We start from the raw sequence: 8007 nt of genomic DNA, 5'->3' as shown, positions 1-8007 counted from the left end.
TTTGTTTTATGATGCATTGTGAAAATCTTCACATTTGACTGCATAAATGTGAATGTTAGCTTTCCTTCAGAAATTTTCTTTAAACATTCTTTGTCTTGCTTATTTTTTCTTATGCTGGTACTTAGCTTGAAAGAGAGCAGGTCATCCTTTTCCAGTTTTGAGAATGTCTGCTGTACTGAAAGTGCAGAGATGTTCACAGCATTTAGCCCCTTGACCTGAGCACCCTCTTGACGGATCTTGCTTTGTCATTTTGATCAGGCATCTGAAGCTGAGCATCGGATCTCAAAGGTTTTAGTAATCACACCTGTATTTTGTAATGCATATTTTTCTTTCCTGTATTTTGCTAAATGGTTTAAAAAATTATATTTAAATATCTGTTGTCTTTATATTGCTGAGATTTTTTAACTAAAACATAGCAATTATATATTTTGTCAAACTGATATATAGCATTCCCTATCTATTCTGAAAGTATAAAACAGAAAAGTATTTTAAAAAGGCCCAAAACAACCACCTCGGCAACCACAAAAATTAAATTATAAATTAAAATATTCTTTGCTATTTCAAATGTTCAGACAGGTACGCTTTTCAATGTAATATATCTTGCTAATTCTGTAAAATTCTTTGTGTTAAGAAATAAAAATACACAGTTAATGAGAGAGAGAGAGACTTTGATTTTCATACATCTGTCACTGAAATTAACTGTATGCTGAACTGCATTTCTTAAGCCTATGCAATTAAAATATATAACTTTCCTCTAAGCTAGTCTGCCTGGTTTTGAATTTATAGTCTGTTGGTAAAGCAATCTTCCTCTGAGACAGAATTTGTGTTTCATAGGAATTAAAGGGCAGTGCTGGAATGAGGGACTTTGGTCCCCTGTGGCTGGCTAGCATAGTCTAGATATAGTACTTCCTTGTTCTAATAACTTGTGTGTTTTTATGTCTGGATTGTTTGACCATGGCCTCAAATGTAACAAGTATTGGAGGTTCTATTCTAAATCCTCAAATGAGGGATCTTGGGTGGGTTCTTTTGGGGCTGCAAAAGGCTGTACATATTTTTTTACAGGGAAAAGCAGATTTTGTCAATGCATATTCTGAGCAAGAATTCTGACTCATTACGATTTTCTTGTTCCCCATTCTTGCTGGAATTTCTCTTGCTGGAAAGGTTTTGTTAATTATTATCCTTGGAACTAGTGATTCTGAGAAGGGCAGGTAATTCTGAGAAGGGAAACTTTAGCTGGTTGTAGAGTGATCTGCTCATTTAATGAGTCCATTCAAATTTCTGAAAAAATGCCAAGTCACATTTTTGTTAGTTTTTTAAAGAATCATGCTCTATTTAGACTTTTTCACTTAGGAGAATTGTACCAACAGATAAAACTGTAGCTCAATTTAATGAATGTGAAATGAGCTACTGACATATTTCTTTATGCAATATTTAATTTTATTGCGAAGCTTTTAGGAAAATTGTTCCACATTTTCCTATGGAATGGAAAGATTCATGTATACTAAGTGGGCCTGCTTGTCAGAAGAAGCTGTGTAAGTCATATCTACTGCAAATTTATTTTGTTGTTATCATGGAAATGAGGTGCTGTTATAAGAACATAGCTTTTATAGTCCTGCATTGTTTTTTTTATCTGAAGACAGATCCCTAACAGGATAATCTAAGATAAATTCTAAAGGTCAAAATTTTCCTGAAAATGAAAGCAGTACTGTGGTAATTAAGTGAAACCTGCTAGCTATGTAATTTCTATTAACTACAAGGTCATTTACACAGGTCCTGCTCGACCAGCTTGATCTCCTTTTATGATCAAGTGACCTGCCTAGTAAATGAGGGAAAGGCTTTGGGAGTTGTCTACCTGGACTTCAGTAAAGTCTTTGATGCCATTTCCCACAGCATTCTCCTGGAGAGGCTGGCTGCTCATGGCTTAGACAGCTGCACTGTTTGCTGGGTAAAAAACTGGCTGGATGGCTGGGTCCAAGAGGGTGGTGGTGAATGGAGCCACATCCAGCTGGTGAACAGTCACTGGTGGTTTTCCCTGGGCTCAGTACTGGGGATAGTCCTGTTTAATACTTTTATTGATGATCTGTATGAGAGAATCAAGTGCCCCCTGAGTAAGTTTGCAGACTGTGTGGGAGTATTGATCTGCTGGAGGGGAGGAAGGCTCTGCAGAAGGATCTGGGCTGGATCAATGGGCTGAGGCCAGTTGTGTGGGGTCCTACACTTGGGCAACAAGGCTGAATGCCAGGTCCTACATTTGGGTCACAACAACTCCATACAGCACTACAGGCTGGGGACAGAGTGGCTGGAAAGTGGCCTGCTGGAAAAGGGCCTGGGGGTGCTGGTTGGCAGCAACCAAACATGAAGCAGTGTGTGCCCAGGTGGCCAAGAAGGTCAGTGGCATCCTGGCCTGTGTCAGCAATAGTGTGGCCAGCAGGAGCAGAGCAGTGACTGTTCCCCTGTACTGGGTGCCAGTGAGGCCACACCTCACCAATTCTGGGCCCCTCACTACAAGAAGGACATTGAGGTGCTGGAGTGTGTCCAGAGATGAGCAACATGTAGTGCTGGTGAAGGGTCTAAAGAATAAGTCATATGAGGGGCAGCTGAGGGAGCTGGGGTTGTTTAGCCTGCAGAAAAGGAGGTTCAGAAGAGACCTTACTGCTCTCTACACACACCTGAAAGGAGGTGGGGGTTGGCCTCTTCTACTGGGTAACCAGCAACAGCACAAGAAGAAATGGCCTCAAGCTGCAGTGAGGGGAGGTTAAGATTAGACATCAGGAAAAAAAATTCCACTGAAAGGGTGATCAAGCATTTGAACAGGCTCCCCAGAGAGGATGGAGTAACCATCCCTGTAAGTGTCCAAGAAATGACTTAGCACATGGTGTTTAGTCAAAGGTTGGACTCTGACATCTTTTACAGTCTTTTCCAACCTTACTGATTCTGTGATCAGTTGTTGCCTCATCAGATGTGATGTCTATGAAAAATTTTTAATGGCATTCACAAAAGTCAATCTTATTTGCCCACAGTTTCTCATTGTCTAAACTTCAGATAGTGGCAAAGAATTCAAACCAAATTCTTCCCAAGGTTTGCCCACTATGCTTACATTGAGTAGAAAAACACAGTAACTATTCAAACCAAGGTCTGTGCTATCTGATTTTTTATTAAGAGTTGTCTCAATGGCCTGAATAATTGTGTTCTGACTTGCTCTTATGTACTTGTGAACATTTAATGAACTGAATTCTTTCATTTAATCAATGCTTTGTAGCTTTAAAACCTGGGTTTACTGGGTTTAAAAACTACTGGGTTTACTGCCTTTAAATGCATTTCAAATAAAGCTTTCTACATTTGCTAGCTTTTTAAGAATTGCCCATGTTTTCCAAATTAGAGTGTGTTCTTACTTAAAGTGGGGTTCTCAAAGAAGATTCTTCACTGAAATTCACTGCTTAATGAACTAGTTGTCTTCATGCCACCATGATTTACATTTCTGCTAGAAAGTTATAGCAATTTGCTGTAGTTGAAAACATCAGAAGTGCATTATGGTGTGAATGTATTTTGTCCTATTAGATGTGCAGGCTCCCAGAAGACAAGCAGAAATTAGTTAAGTCATTTAACTCCTTATTCTTAAGGTCTGTAACTACTTCATTAAGTGAATATGCACTGACACTGTAAGCTGGAATGTTTAAGAGCACTTTGAAAAATCGAAGCACAGGCACACAAAGAGCAAACCTGCAGTAGCTTCACTTTGTCTGCTAATGGAAATACAGCATCCTCACCATGTTTGGCTTTGTTGCTGAGAGGAGGCATTTTTACTGATTCACACTCAAAAACTCATTTCTTTTCCATAGGTTAATGCCAGGTGATCAAATTGTGTGCATCTTTATGGCCAGAACAGCAAAAAGATTAAAAACATATCTACCACTGTGTGTTTGTAGGGACGTGGCACTTACTTTTGGAGTTTGGGTTTTTGTTTTTATGTGCATTGGTTATTTGGTTTGTTGGTTGGGATTTTTTTGTTTATGCTTTTTTTTATTGTGTGAGAGTGTTTTTTGTCTTTTTGTTTGTTTTTGTTTGTTTTTGTGGTTTTATTTTTTGTTTAGTTTGGTTTTAAGCATGCTATCTCTGCATAGTAAAAAAGCCTAGAACTGATTTCTGATATGTTGAAGAAGACAGGTAAGTTTCTGTGTCAGAAAAAAGGAAGGTAGAAAAATTACATGCTTTTTTTTTCCCTTGATATTACTCTAATAGTTTATCCTTCTTCTTTATAGTTAGCAATTCAGAGACTGAGATAGTTCAGTACTTGCTTTTCATGTTGTTAACCATCTTGTCTTTGACAAGTTGAGTCAGAACTACTCTGTTGTAACCATCAGATGTCTCCACTGATGCAAGAGGTCTATTTAGGCTATTTGTTCACAGGGGACATTTCATAATATTAACCAGATTGGAAGGTACTTAGGAAAGAAATTTGCTAAGACATTATTTGCATCATGACCCTATGAAATATTCTTATTTTGTGACTCCTGTACTTTTGTGGTGTCCCTTTTTGACTGTGAGGAACTTGAGGGCTAAAGTTGATAAAAAATACCTTTGAGCAAAAGAAAAAAAAAAAGAAATAGATGCTTATCACAGTTTTCATAATGTTTATTAGAGCATCTATTTTGTTTATCTGGAATTTGTAGTATCTGATTACCTCTTTTCTGGGTATTTTTTTCCTCCTCTCTCATGTTACATATTGGGTGGAATTAATTGGATATGCGCACAGAAATTTCACTATCAGCATTTGCTGCCAATGTCAGAACTTAGTGTGTCCAGTCTCCCCAGAGAAGCAGCTCCAAGAGAAGTAATAGTAATTTCTTTGTGGTTTGATTTTTTGCTCCATTCTCATGAAAGATGTTTAATATTTTAACAGCTTTTCCTGGCTTGTGTATGCTTTTTCTAACTCCCGTCTTCTGACCTTTTACTGTAATTTCCACTCCCAGTTTTAGGAGAAAAAAGGAACCTGAGAAATTCTGAAAAATGAAGGAAAAAGTGTTTTTTAAGAAGGTGTGCTGTCTAGGTATTTAATTAATGAGAATTCTCCCTCTAGACACTCAACATGGCTTTCAAACTGCCCTTCTGAGTAATCTCAAAGGATCTCTTTGCTGGACTCCTTCCCAGTGGACAAAGACCTGAGAGGTCCTCCTCTGGGACAGCTGAGGTCAGCAGGCACAAGCACTGGTGAGAAGGGCTGCCCTGGTGGGGGCAGAGGCAAAGCTGCCTGCCTGTCTTTGGGGTTACATTCTTCTCCCTCAGCCTTGTTCACTTCTGCCTAGACCTGAGATAATAGTGTCACCTTTATCTTATCCCAATTTCCCTAAGGTTGCTTAACTCACACTCCAAAGTTCAGTGATCAGAGCTTCTTTATACAGTTTTGCCAGAATGGCAAAAAGTGCTTCATAACAATGTTGAAGCCATCAGCCATAACATTTCAGTCTCTCACACCTTGGACAGGGACACTTTCCACCAGACCAGGTTGCTCAAAGCCCGATCCAGCCTGGCCTTGAACACTTCAGCCTCTACTTTTCCACATATTTCTGTTTTATGCCATGTCTTATATGAATCTCTCCATTGAGGAGGACTCCATAGCCTCTCTGGCAGTCTGTTCCAGTGCAGTTAACCATAGTCAACCCTAATCATAGTGGCAGCTTGGGGTTGAGCCTGAGGACCCCAGGAAAGTGGGAGGCCCAAATTGGAAAGGTGTGAAAGGAGCAATGCTGATGCTAAGCTGTGCTCCCCTTGGCATGCCTTTTCCAGCCCAGGTAACCCTGGAGCTGTATGCTTTGTAACTCTCTAAGCCCTAGCACTAACCCTAATGGTGGCTGGGGGCTGAGGTGACATCCTCAGCACCCTGGGGGGCCCAGATGAGGGGACAAACATGCTTTGGGACAAACATGCTTTGGGACAAATATGCCTTGAATGATAACTGCTTTACACTGCTGTATACTTCACATGGGGAAACCCCATTCTGCTATAGTAAAGCACAGGTTAATATCAGTGAAAGCTAAAAGAACAGCTTTGGAGATGTATCTTAAAGCAGTATTCCTTTTTTCTTACAACTTGTGTTGAGTAAGTGAACACTTAATCACTCCTGTGTCTAATTCTGGGATCCTATGATTTGTCTTGGCATGAATTAAATCCTGCACTCACAGTGGTAAAATTATTCCCCTGAAGTAATTTCTTTTGACAATAGCATTTGCCTTGCAGATGCAGTGATTAACTAAAGGCTTCAGTTGTGAATACTGCAGTTGTTTTCATCCTCTACACATTCTTGAATTCTTCTCTGTTCTCAATGTTTCATGACCAAAGGAAATAGCAACAAAAGTTAAACCAGTGCTTTTATTTTTCCCTTAGAACAATCATTTTGCAAGTGCCTGATGTAGCAACACAGTTTAAACCGAGATATTCTGCTTTTTATGGGCTTAATATGCTTTTGAGAGGTATCTGTTCTAGATATTATTGTTGCATAGATCAAAGTAACCACAGGAAATAGGCACTCTAAAAATTCAGTTATTTATTTATTAAAACCAGTGCAGTTAGAAGGGAATCAGTTGTCAGTGCCAGATAATTAACTTTCCATATTCTTCATGTTTATTTTTTGATACTTTTCCCCTTGTTTGACACTATGTGATTCCTAAATTCTCTTTCCAGTTTTATCTTGGTATGCCTCCAAACTTTTCTTTTGGGAGCATCCTTCTTGGAAATGATCTTCTTCAGTAACACCCATAATGCTAAAATATGTTCAGAAATAATTCAAAATATGAACTAACATCCAGGAAGAAAAGTCTCTGGGGAAAAGGATAGGAGACAGGGCAGATAAAAGCAAATAGTAGCTGCAATGGCATTCCAAGTCTTTAATATTTTTTGTTCATTCATATCTTTTGACTTTCCTCTTCCTTCTGGAACACCGGTCATAAAGCAAAGCCTACCCTGTAGTATTGGTCCATCTAAATACTCTTCCTTCACATTAAGTCAGAAGAGATCTGCCTGGAAGAGATTTTACAAGGCTGTCTACTCCATTAGTCTGTATTATCTGAAAAAAAACCCCACTTGTGCTGCTTTCTCACTTGTGATGGAGACTCCACCACATTCCCAGGTAATCTGTTCTGTTGCTGGTACAAGTTGCCTGCTGATTGACCTGAATATTTCTTGCTATGGTTTAAGCTGATTACAGTTACTGCTAGCCCATCCCTCCCTTATGTAACAGCTTTGAAAACTATTATTACATCCCCTTTGATCTGAAGTCTGCTAAATATGGCTGTTTAGGAAAATTGCATTAACAGATTGAAGACCATTCTCATTTTTCTCCCATGAGTGCCAATGGGCACTTTCCTTGTGTTGAATTCAACGTTCTATGCGAGGTGCGGTGCTCTGGTCAAGGTCTTGCCAGTGAGGTACTTGCATTATAGAGCTTACTTTTATGTCAGATGTCTTCCCTCCCTCTCTCTTTCCTTTCACAACCTGATATTATTAAGTCTTGCTGACATTGTGATTTTAACTCACAAATTTTCTTCTCCAGAACTGATTTTTCTTGCATCATGTCAGTTGAAGTGAAATGGTGAATGCTACCGTGCTTTGAGATATGGGGAGATGTTCTTGCTGGAAAATCTGGTGTGAGTATCTCAGTTTTGTGGGAGCTTTGTGCTTATGCTTCTTTTCAGGCTCCTAACAGGTTTGCATCAGCGTTACCTGGCTAGAAGTATTATTTCTCCTTCCAGTTTAGCTTCATAGGATACCTGTTAGTGGAATACACAGCATAAACATGGAATCTTTAATGGAAAATAAAGAAGAACTGAACAATTTTATTTTTTTTAATCCTTACTTTTTTAAGAGCAGGGCTAAGGGTAAAAGGAAGCCAAACCAAAATGTAAGGTGTTTCACAGCAGCTTTTGTCAGGTGCTGTATGTAAATAGTCTCTTATGCATTTAATAAATGTTATATAATTATGTGTGCAGGTATTTATTAGAATAGGTTTTACCA

Source organism: Molothrus ater, chromosome 5 (assembly GCF_012460135.2).
Source record: "Molothrus ater isolate BHLD 08-10-18 breed brown headed cowbird chromosome 5, BPBGC_Mater_1.1, whole genome shotgun sequence".
Taxonomy (NCBI): Eukaryota; Metazoa; Chordata; class Aves; order Passeriformes; family Icteridae; genus Molothrus; species Molothrus ater.
Note: the sequence above shows the minus strand (reverse complement) of the source record.